Here is a 12,234-nt window from a genome sequence, read left to right as displayed (position 1 = left end):
TCATCTGTCTGCAAATGAAGCACTGGTTCGGGAGGCCCGAGTACTCCACACTCTGTCTAAACCAACCCCACTCACCTGAGGCAGAAGGATGACCTTCGGGAGCGTGTGGGTATCTCTGACCAAAACTCGAACTGAGGGGATGCCTGCCGCCTTGGCAGCTACTAATGCTGCTGTACGAGGTGTCTCTAGGACAGTCCCGATGGCGGAGCCAATCCTGGAAAGAAGTGGTAGGTACTCCCTCCGTAAATCCGGAAAGCAGACTGAGATGGGGTGTCTGCCTCCTCTACTAGCACATTCGAAGTCGGGTCAAAACCATGTCGCCACTGTCGAAAGTGGGCGCGTGATGCTCGGATGGCCAGTGGACTCATAGCTATGACCTTGGAAGCCATCTCGGAGGTCTCGAACTCGATCTGGTAGTACCCCCGTCCGAGAATCTAGACATCCAAGATCTTGCCCACCTCGGCGAGAAGGCGGGCCTGGAGAAGGTCTCGCAGCTCTCCTCTGCTAGGACGGGTGCCGAGAATTTTGCAGATGACCGAAGTCGCCTGCAAACGCTCTACCTCAGCGGCTAGGCTCGCTTGCTCTGTCGCTCGGCGATAGAGCAAGTCGAATGGTGGGCTCAGCGGAGTCGGGCGAGAGGGCTTCTGGCGAGTCCCTCTGTGGCGAGCGATAGAGCAAGTCGAATGGTGGGCTCAGCGGGGTCGGGCGAGGGGGCTTTTGGCGAGTCCCTCTGTGGCGAAGCTGGAGCCTCCATCTGTGTCTACTGCTGAGTTGTAAGAAAAGGTCGACGGGCGGACGCTGCAATCAGGCGCAGGAGACACTGCCCCAAAAACGAAGCAATGCCGAGGAGGCCGAACTGCAGCGGATGACGAGGAGAAACCGAGGCGGGGGGGGGGTAGGGGAAGGCTGGCGGCAGCAGGAGGAGGGGGTGACGGGGGGGGGGCGGAGGGCGGGCAGCGGGCGGTAGAGGGTAGGCAGCGGGCGGCAGAGGGCGGGTTGGAGGCAGCGCGGGCAGGCAGGGGGCGGCGCAGGATGACAGGCAGCGGGGGAGTGGGGAGAGGCAGGGGGGGGGGGGGGGGGGGGGGGGTGAAGCTAGGCGTGCGCAGGTGGGCAGCAGTAGCGAGCTCGACTTTCTATTTGGAATTTGTTTGAAATGGATGTTATCTGTTTTGAACTTGTTTTGGTGCCGATTTGAATCGTTTGACTCTGGTTTTAATATTGGTTTCAATGATTGGTGATTTTACTCCCGGGTGGAGTAGTGAGAAAAGATGTTTGAGAATGCTTGTTCATACTCATGGCCTGGACCCTTGTGGTTATTTGCGGGGGGAGTATTGAATGATTGAAAAGTGTTGTTTTTACTCATGGTCTGGACCCTTGTGGTTATTTACTGGGGGAGTATTGTTGTTTTTACTCATGGCCCGGACCCTTGTGGTTATTTACAGGGGGAGTATTAAGAAGTCTGAGCAGTGGTTACTCTCAGCACCTCCAAACGACGCAGGCTGCGGTCTGGGGGGCGTTTGGTTGTAAAAGGCCTATGTATCTCATGGCCCATACCTTTTTAGGTTATTTGCGGGAGGAGTGATGAGGGAGTCGTTGAACAGCTCATGGCCCGGACCTGGATGGTTATTTGCGGGGGGAGTGTTCATCGGCGGCTTTATGTTTCTATGTCTTGTAACATGCATATGTGAGCATTTGTGTTGCATTGTGATGTGCCAATTACTGAATATTCCTAATTGGATGAGATTGCCTGGGTATGTAATTTTTTAGTGCATCAAGACACCCGTGGAAGGTCAGTACAGTCTGGGTGTGATGGCTAATTTTACTACGCCGGAATATCAAGACTTCTGATCTGGACGAAAGGAGAAGCTATCTCCTTGATCAAAACAGTTGAAAGGAGAAGCTAACTCCTTGATCAAAACAACCGAAAGGAGAAGCTAACTCCTTGATCAAAAGAGCAAATTGATTGTCCCTCGGAAATTTTTGAGCTAACTTGAGTTGTTTTGCAGATATGCTGTAATCGCTGACGATTACTCTCTTTCAAGAAGGGGAAATGTAACAAACTGCTGACGTGTCAAAGCCTAAAGACTGGAGCCAACTTACAGATGTGGCCGAGGGGCCTAAACCCTAAGAAGAACGAGTAACAAAAGAAGTCCTACCAACTTATGGGGACCCCATCTGATGGGGCCCCAAGTGACAAAAAGAATTAAAATAAAGTAGGACTCACACACACACACAAGCAATCGCGAAGCTGACTGATGACGTGGCACATTTTCGATAATCACGCTGGCTGATGTCGTGGCATGCTGTACGGATTTCCACGTTTTGCGTTGACTGCTGACGTGGCAGCTGTACAGAATTCCAGATTTTACGCTGGCAGCTTTTGAGCATTGCTTTTAAACCAGATGCTTTTGAGTTTTGAAGGCTTTTCACTGTAATTGCTTTTCAAGCCAAGGGCCTTTAAATATGAGGCTAGGGATCATTCTTTAGGATGCTTCCTGGAGAAGATCAGAGTCTGGAGTACCGGCTTATATTGTGTTGATGCATTATAAAGAAATACCGAAAGGGGCGCCAAGGTTTGGGGCCAATACTCTCTGGGGTGGAATTCCGCCACTCCGTGTCGCGTGTCGTCTCTCTCTTTCAGTTCAATTGTTATTGAAGTGTTAAAAGTCTCTTCAGTCCGTTCTTTTCTATTGGCACGTGGTGCCCGTCTTGTGACACTTAGTATGCGATACTATGGACCTTTCCAGATCTCCAAAAAGATCAATGATGTCTCCTTCCGACTGAAACTGCCTAACACTTGAAGGATTCACAATGCATTTCGTGTGAGTCTCTTGAAACCTTTTAAAGGTGATGTGCCTGAAGATGGGGAGCACGATGAGCAACCCGAAGTGGAGGAAAACGAGGAGATCCTTGTTCCTGAACAGATTTTGGCACATAAGGACACAAAGAATAGGGGTAAAGTAAGAAGGCGGTTCTTGCTTAAATTCAAGAACTATCCTGCATTGGATGCGAAGTGGATGGAGGAGGAGGACCTAACAGAAACTCCTCAGATTGTGAAACTTTACCTCGAAGCTTTTGGTTTAGCATAGTCTACTCCAAATGGAACCCAGAATTCAACTTGGCCGCAGATCTGGTGCAGTGGGATGCACAAGAGGGGAGTTACTCCACTCCTTTGTCAACAGATGCCTTGATTTTTAGAATACTAGAGTCACTAATGTCTCTTTGAGCTTCAGGGATACTGAGAGCTGACAGTATTCTGCTGTATGACTTTATAAAATGGAATTCCGGAATATGAAACTGAGTTGTTCTTGACTTGTTTTAAAGTGCAGGAACTGATAGACGAAATGACTGCAGCATTTTGGTCTAATTGATCTCGAATAGACATGGTTGCAATAGGGGTTAGTCAATCGGGCATCGATGAGGTCCCGACTGGATCTAGAGCGATTGCTAATTACATTGCTGATAAATCATGGTCTAAGATCCAAATGAATGTTGAATGTCATGTGATGCCATGTCATGTCGAGTGATGTCATGTGATGTGATTATCGATTGGTACATGTGCTAGATGTGTGTTCCTAGTGCGTAGGTACTAACAGTCAGTGTCTGCTAAGACAATTTATGGCCTCTGTCTATTTTGCAGGCGTAATCTAGGGCGATTACAATGCTTTCAAGAGGGGGGTATGTCACAAAGTGATGACGTGGCTGCCCAACATACACATACTCTGGCAGATGATGTGAAATGGCTGGAGTTCCCGAGAATGGCGTGTGCTAACGTGGTAGGCCTGTACGGTAGGTCCAAAAATTGCAGAAAAGATGCCACGTGGCAGCGTGTACGGACCTCCGCATTTTATGGCGCTGATTGCGGACTTCTGGCAGCTTTTGGGCGATGCTTTTTCAACGCTGTTGGATGTGCTTTTTCTACGCAATAGAGAGAGAAAAGAGAGGGGAACTCTTTAGCTTTATCCAAGAGCTCAAGAGAGAGCTTGAGAGAGAAAGTGGAACTGCTTTATTTTACAAGCTTTTTATTTTTCAGCTTTTAAAGCTTTTGGGCTTTGCTTTTAGCACCCCTTGTAACCTTTAAATATGTGAGCAGGTCTCTCACAACTCAGAGCATCTGGACGTAGAGTCTGAGTGTGAGCGCTTGCCCGCATTCTTGTACTTTGAACACAGATTAATACAAAAAGAAATACCGAAAGGGGCGCCAATCTTTGGGGCCAATATCTTTAGGCACGGAACTCCGCCGGGCCAGGGTCGAATAAATTGTGAACTGTGAACTGTTTTGAAGTGGATATTTGGTGTTGTTGCAGTAGATTCTTGACTTGGAGTGTCCAAGTCTGTTACAGAGTCTCCTCACTTTGATGAGGAGTTGGACTATTCAGTAGGTTTTGCATAACCAGTAGATGTCTCAGTATTTGAAATCTTACCTGCCCATTTCTTTTCGTGTGGTCCTTGGAGATTTTTAGAGGTTTCATTGAGGAATGGACCACTATGTGCATGTTTTTCATGCAGTTTTCAAGAGGGTTTTAGATCTTTAGCGGTCCGAAGTGTACCTATGATCAGATTTAGGGTGCGGGTTTTACTTGAGGATATCTTTTGGATGAGGGGGGCAGTCTAGAATATCATACAAGAGCAGACGATTGTTGAGGCAAGTTACTACATGGATATCAAACAGTCTGCAAATATGTTGAGAGTCTGTAGTGACGCCTTGGGAAGTTGATTTGGTACGAGAGTCTGAAGTGACGCCTCGGGGAAGTTGGTTTGGTGTTAGAGATGTTTTCTTGGTACCTTTCCTTGGCTTTGTGGTGGGTGGATGATTATTGGGTCCCTTCTACCTCTTTTACAGTTTGGTTTGTGCCATAGATCTGCATCCTTTTTTGGGGTACAACATCCATTCATGTTAGAGTGGATGCCAATGATTTTGGTACGCTACATTGCAAGAGTCAGTCTGAGCTTTTGGAAGACTTGTGTAGGTCTCTTACAACCAGTGAATTTCTTCACCACTTTTTGATTAAAGTATCTTAGCCCTTGATGTATCCTATGGTTTGTATGGGATTTTCCCAACATAATGTCATTGTATATCTTTTAGGGTTTTTCCTTGTACATGGACCTAAGGTCACAAGCCCCACTTTTCGCTCCAAAAAAAAAAAGACTAGAGAAGGAGCTTGAGAGAGGATTGAGCCTTGAGAGGGTTAGAGAGAATAGAGAGGGGGTTTGAGCCTTGAGAGCTTGAGCAATGAGAGACTAGAGAGGGCGCTTGTAGCTTGGGGAGGCTTGGGCCAAGTCTCCCATTTGTAGGCTATGGGGAGGTCCCAATGGACACTAAAACCCCCATAATCTTGGTGGAAATAGCCTAAAGGGCTGTATTCAAAACTGCCCCAATTTTCAAACTCTCCGACCGTCTGAAAGCGGTCATTGACCATTGAACCATCTCCGTCACCATCCCCGTTGAACCATTGAACCATCTCCGAGACATCCCCTTGTGGCCCTGCTTGCTACCCAGCATCCTGTCCGTTCCAGGTCCGTCACCATCCGTTCTAGGTTCATCCACGTCCGTTCTCGGTCTTGTTCGTGCGTTCTGCCCTAGGCTTTTGTCCAACGTCCCCATGTTTCATCCAAGGCTAGGTCCATTCCCTTACTATCCTTCAACATGAGCTTTCTAGCTCAAGAATCCAGTTACGCACTGTTCTTGTGGTCCCTAGGCATCCCCAAGTGTAAGGTGCAGCGGATGTGAATGTTGAACTTTGCTCAAGATGAGTGCTCCGAATTGTGCTCAAGGATTCCTTTGACTTATGGAAGGGAGAGCCTTCCGTTCCTTTAGTGAGAGAGTGCAAATGATCACAAACAAAGTGGGTAAACACTGTGCATGAAAGTACTGAGACTGAGAGAAGAGAGAGAAGAATATGACACCAGAATGTTGTCAAACCCTCCTTTGAAGGCCCCACTCTCTATGACGAGAGCGGTCTACTATTGATTGCACAAATCTCTACAAGATGCTGATGCAAGTTCTTGACGCTACGATGCAATGAGGTTCTAAGTCGGAGACAACGAGGACGACGGCTGGCTGAAAACGCTGGTGTGCATGGCTGAAAACGCTGGTTCCATCTGCTGAACAAACGCTGGTTTTGTCGACTGGAAACGCTGGACAGCAGGGCTGAAAACCGCAATTTCAGCAGGCTGAAAATCGCAATTTCATTAGGCTGAAAATGCTGCTGTACCGAGGCTGAAAATCGCAATTTCAGCGACTGCAAAAACGCTGGCTTCTTTGGCTGAAAACGCCAGGAGTTCCGGGGGGGGGGTCTTGCTGAGAAGGTTCTCTGTTGGACACTTGGTCCCTGTGCCTCTTCTGCCTGAAAGTGCTAGCGCTAGGGTTTCTTATATACTGGCTTGCTAAATTGCCCTACCCAGTTTCCCAACAAAAGTCACTTAAAAATAATAAGTGAAAATTGGCTAAAATAGGGAAAATAGGTCTATGCACTGTTAAAATGCTTTTTATGGGTTCTGATGGAAATCTGATGGTCATGTTGTGTGCAACCAGAGGATATGCATCTACTCTTAAGTGTCTGGACATGCATGGTCTGTGAACAGACTCACAAAAGTGCTAGAAGACTTCCTAAGCTAACTGAACTGAACTGAACTGAACTGAACTGAACTGAACCCAACCCTTGTCATGAAGTAGCTTGTCCATGTACACCTAGGGTTAGATGTGCACTTGACATCCCCTCCTTTTCAAAGTGAGGTACTGGTACCGAAATGTATGGCATCGCGGGAGATCGCCAACAGCGTCTGGAATCCTGGAAAGGACTCTTCGTCGGCCCACCCTGATGTGTGGGTCGCGCGATACTTGAACTTCATAAAGGTCTGCAGCGCTTGCTTCTTTGGGCTGCGCCGAAAGCGACACAAAGTCATCTGTGGCTCCTTCAATGCTTCAACTTCATCTATAGTCAGGCGTCTACCTTCTTCAAGAATCTCCGAGGATGAAAATTCTGAAACCACTTCCAACACAAAAACATAAACATATCCATATATGTAAAGTGACTATAAAATTCTAGTCTTCTCTAAAGACTGTGCATGCAATGTAGATGAACATAGAGACGGACTGCCAAACCATTCATCAAACACACAGAAACAATGGAATAGAATCTTGACTTTCTGATCTAAATCAATAAACTGTGGCAAATCACAATGGAAATGCCGATGCTTGATGCTCAATCCTTCTTGTGCTCTTTCGGATACTGTGTCATGCCAAGGAAGAAACATGGAATGTGAATTCCTTGAATGCAAACATTTCATCTTTTCATGAGTAATCCGCATACATCCGTGCTCATTCATGAGTGAATCGTGTTCAACGTACAATATGCCATGCCTAATAAAAGGGATCACATAAGGACGGTGACTAAAATACAGGAAAGCATCACGAATGAAACACTTCAACAATGCGTGCGGACTAATCATTCGAACACATAATACTTTCTGTGGGGATTCTTTGGACCTCGACTCAAGAGCCAAGATTGGTTCTTCGTGATCTATTGAATCTGCAATGAGATTAGCTTCACTAGACAAATTATCCACTAACCCATCATTCTTCTGAACAATCACATCTTTATCCTACAAATCATCATGCTCATCATTATCATGCAAATCATTTGTGTCGTGCTTTGGAGAAGACGAGACTGAGAGAGTCTCCTTCTCCTGAATCCTTTCAATCTTCGCCTGCACATTAGAAATGAGAGATGAAGAATGAACAACTTGCTCCCCACGAAAGACAATGGGAGAGTCACTCTTGGCATAGAAAGTGAAAGTATTAGCTGCCCAATCAAAGAGAGGGTTATGCTCACGAAACCATCGAATTCCTAAAAGCATATCACATCTTGAGAGAAGAGAGACTACAAATTTTCTGCGGAAGGACGCTTGTTGAACAGTGAACAAAACATCAAGGCACTCTTGCGTGATGAGAGAGTCCATACCGGGAGCGAAGCCTGACACCTCGAAAGGAGATGTCTTGCTAACCTCCAAGCGGGCTCTATCGACAAGAGAGTCACTAATCACATCATACATACTGCTTGGGTCAAACAATATGACAAAACGTTGACCCTTCACATGACCATAACACTTAATGAGAGACTCATCAATGGGAGGATCATGAGAAACTTAGGTCACACTCATGTTCTCATTTATTGCATTGATAGAGGAAGTGGGTTTTGTGGGTTCTTTAGATTCATTAGAGTCAAGCTTAGGACATGTTCTTTTTATGTGACCCTTGATGTGACAATGATAACAACGACCTTCCTTAGAATAAGTGCTTTGCTCTTCCGACGTGATGTATCCTCCTGAAATTCCTTGTTCTGCCTTTTCGTATGGAGTGAGCTTAGGTTTAGCAATTGTGTGTGCTTTACCCATAGGTTCATTTTGAGAGTTCTTTTCTGAGAGACTAGATGAAGATTGATTAGAAGTGTTACCATTCTTACCGTTCTTACCATTCTGAGAAGTCTGAGTGGTACTTGGAGAAGTCTTGTTTTCCTTAGGCTTTCCCTTGTTGTGCTTCATCTCCTGTGCGAGAGCAATCGCTACCGCATTGTTGAGATCGATTGGATCGAGTACTTCGACATCATACTTGATATACTCGTCCAATCCATAAAGGAATGCCTCCTTGCGCTCATCATCCGATTTGCGTAATTGGGTGCCGAGCTGCAAAACACGATTAGAGAAAGACATAACGGACATACCGTTTTGCTTGAGACCGCGCCAATCGTCTTTCTACCGTGCTAGGTCTTGTGGTGGCATAAACTGCGCCTTGAGCTTGTCTTGAAAGTTGGCCCAATTGAAGGAAAGGGGCACGCCTCCCTCTGCTTCCTCTAGGTGCGTGGTCAACTGTGTCTCTTGCCATGCGTGGTACCAATTAATGGCATCACCGGCAAGGTACATAGCTGCCGTCAAAACCTTGCTATTCCTTGTCTTCTTAGTTGTTGCAAAGTAAGCATTAAATTGATGCAACCAAGAATGAATAATCGTAGCATCCATCTTACCGTCATACTTACTGAACGTGATCTTCTCGGTGACAGGGTTGTTGGAGTCCGAAGCTCGGCTTGTGCCACTTGATGAACTACCAACATCTTTGGCCGGCTCGGGTTTCGAGGTGAGAACCTGTCGGACCAACTCTTGCATGCGTAGGTCTCTCTGTACCTCACGCTCTGCCTCCGAGGCCAATCGTTTGTCTCAGCCGCCAAGTGCACTTGCTCACGCTCACGCTCACGCTCAATAGCTGTCTTTCTTGCTTTTCGTTCCTTGGCCGCCAAGTGCGCTTCGCATTCCAAGGCAACGCGATTCGCTTCTTGTTGTGACATCATATTCATCATCATCTTGACCAAAGCCTCCATAGGATTTGGTGCAATCCTTGGTGTAGATGGGGAAGGGGGAGGGTCAGAAAAACCTCCTGGTGGGGAAAATTATTCGTCGCCACTTTTATGCTCATCACCTTCATGCAAAGTATCCATTCTGCTTTGGGTGATGACCATACACTGAAGTCTTGGGTTCTTAAGTTCACGAGGAACTTGGGTTCTTGTGGTTCTTGGGTTCTTGGGTCTTGAGGTTCTGGAGTCTTGAGGTTCTTCTTTAGCTTGCAATCTGTGTTAGAGAAGGATCTTCTCTTACCCAAGCTCTTCTCTTTCCCGCGGGCGCACCCCTTGGCGGCCTTGCGCTCACACCAAGGTTGCTTTTTTCCACCTCACATTGATTGGCCGGCCACTAAGTGCACGCTCCGCTCTCAATGAGTGAAAAGAGAAACAAGGGGAGGCTGGACAAGCCCTTCTTTCTTGGGTTTCTTGTCACTCTTCAAAAACACGATTAGGAATCGACACGCCCAAGTGAACTTGGCTTACCTGCGACCGCAACAAGCAAAAAAAATTCTGTGGTTCTTTCCTTGAGTGATACAGAACACTGCCAAAGCTCTTATACCAATGTAAGGTGCAGCGGATGTGAATGTTGAACTTTGCTCAAGATGAGTGCTCCAAACTGTGCTCAAGGATTCCTTTTACTTATGGAAGGGAGAGCCTTCGGTTCCTTTAGTGAGAGAGTGCAAATGATCACAAACAAAGTGGGTAAACACTGTGCATGAAAGTACTGAGACTAAGAGATAGAGAGAGAAGAATACGACACCAGAAGGTTGTCAAACCCTCCTCCGAAGGCCCCACTCTCTATGGCAAGAGCGGTCTACTATTGATTGCACAAATCTCTACAAGATGCTGATGCAAGTTCTTGACGCTACGAAGCAATGAGGTTCTAAGTCGGAGATGACGGCGACGACGGCTGGCTGAAAACGCTGGTTTCAGGGGCTGAAAACGTTGGTTCCATCTGCTGAACAAACGCTGGTTTTGTCGACTGGAAACGCTGGACAGCAGGCTGAAAATTGCAATTTCAGTAGGCTGAAAACGCTGCTGTACTGAGGCTGAAATCGCAATTTCAGCAACTGCAAAAATGCTGGCTTCTTTGGTATGTTGGCTGAAAACGCTAGGAGTTCCGCCCGGGGGGGGGGGGGGGGGGGGGGGGGGGGGTGTTTCTTGCTCAGAAGGTGCTCTGTTGGACACTTGGTCCCTGCTGCCTCTTTTGCCAGAAAGTGCTAGCGTTAGGGTTTCTTATATACTGGCTTGCTAAATTGCCCTACCCAGTTTCCCAACAAAAGTCACTTAAAAATAATAAGTGAAAATTGACTAAAATAGGGAAAATAGGTCTATGCACTGTAAAAATGCTTCTGATGGGTTCTGATGGTCATGCTTTGTGCAACCAGAGGATATGCATCTACTCTAAGTGTCTGGACATGCACGGTCTGCGAACAAACTCACAAAAGTGCCAGAACACTTCCTAAGCTAACTGAACTAAACCCTTGTCATGAAGTAGCTTGTCCACGTACACATAGGGTTAGATGTGCACGTGACACTAAGAGAACATCACAGCCCTCAAGAAGCTTGATATGGAAGTCTTCTTGTCCAACATAATCTTGACAGTTTGAGCGAAGCTTGCCTATCCAAGATGTCATTGTGATAGCATGCCTTGGTGCTGCCACAATTGCGTCCATCTGTGGCCTCATCTCTTCTGGTTTCACTCCTAGTCAAGCCACCATCTCTAGTGAAATAAAGTTGGCATTGGCTCCATCGTCGATGAAGATCAGAGCCTCTTGATCTTGCACTTTGCCCCATGCTATGCAGAGCTCAGCGCTCTCATCCTCTTGATCATGTGTCGTTGCGATAAAATCAGAAACCAATCTTGCCTTTGTCTTTCCCTTCTTCCCTTGTTGCTCCTCAGCGGCTTCGATGTCTTTGGCTTGTCCACTAGACTTTCCTCCTCCTTTGGACACTTCGATGCAATATGATCAATCTCACCAGAAGTACAACCCTTGTTTGTACCATTCAGCTTTTTGTTCTGCTATCAGTTGAGGCTTAACTGACTGCTTTCCCTTAAAGGACTTCTTGACTCTTTTCTTACCCTTCTTGGACTCTTTATCAGCTGTTTTTGATCCCCGATGCAGCGCTAGCAAAAGTCAATGATCTCGTGAGTAGCGTATTACTATCCCGTGCATGAATGCCGTAGACCTGTACTTCAGACATCTTCTTAGGCAAGCTGCAACTGTAGCGCCCCATTTACTCCTCAAGAGGGACCATCTGTAAGGAAGTCACTGGTAGAAAAGTTTTCCAAAACCTCTTGTTGTAAATCAAAAGACTGTTGGACTCATTCATCCCCAAGCTGTTGTCAACCAAAGAGAAGAAAACAACTGTTCAAACCCACCCAAGTGTAGGGTGCCTGGACAGAGAACAATAATTTTGCCACCGTTGGTTGTGTATCCTCCTCAAGAAAAGAAGCACATCTCCTAAATTTGGAAGCTTCCCTAAAGTTGCCTCTTGAAAAGGCTATATTGAACCGTTAAATAAAAGCCAAGGCTTTGCTTGCATATCGAGCCCGAAAAGCATCAAACTTTACGCTCTTGCCTTCTTTACAATCTTTTTGAGTCTGCCGAGGCGTCAAATCATCTTACATATTTGGCCGACTAAGATTGTTCCCCTTGCTACCCAAAGATTGGAGGCATCCGTCCATAGTGCATTCTAGGCATAGCTCCTGTAGGTATCCATAATGATCTTTAAACATGCCTCCTTCCCATGGGCCCTGGCACCTTTACTCCATAAGCACCACGTATCCTAGTGCCCTAAGGTCCGTAAGCGTCCATTTCCATGCCATATAGTCCAAAGC

The 12,234-nt window shown here is 46.6% G+C and overlaps 1 protein-coding gene across 1 annotated transcript in view; it reads left to right on the top strand.

Annotated features, from left to right (window-relative positions):
- Window positions 1-12,234, top strand: part of LOC147437466 (OVARIAN TUMOR DOMAIN-containing deubiquitinating enzyme 12-like) — a 42,497-nt gene that overhangs the window by 28,319 nt on the left and 1,944 nt on the right. The window lies entirely within an intron of this gene.

Source organism: Adiantum capillus-veneris, chromosome 17 (genome assembly GCF_014529385.1).
Source record: "Adiantum capillus-veneris isolate H3 chromosome 17, ASM1452938v2, whole genome shotgun sequence".
Taxonomy (NCBI): domain Eukaryota; kingdom Viridiplantae; phylum Streptophyta; class Polypodiopsida; order Polypodiales; family Pteridaceae; genus Adiantum; species Adiantum capillus-veneris.
The sequence above is the reverse complement of the archived record's forward strand: the minus strand, read 5'-3'. Positions and strand labels throughout refer to the sequence as shown.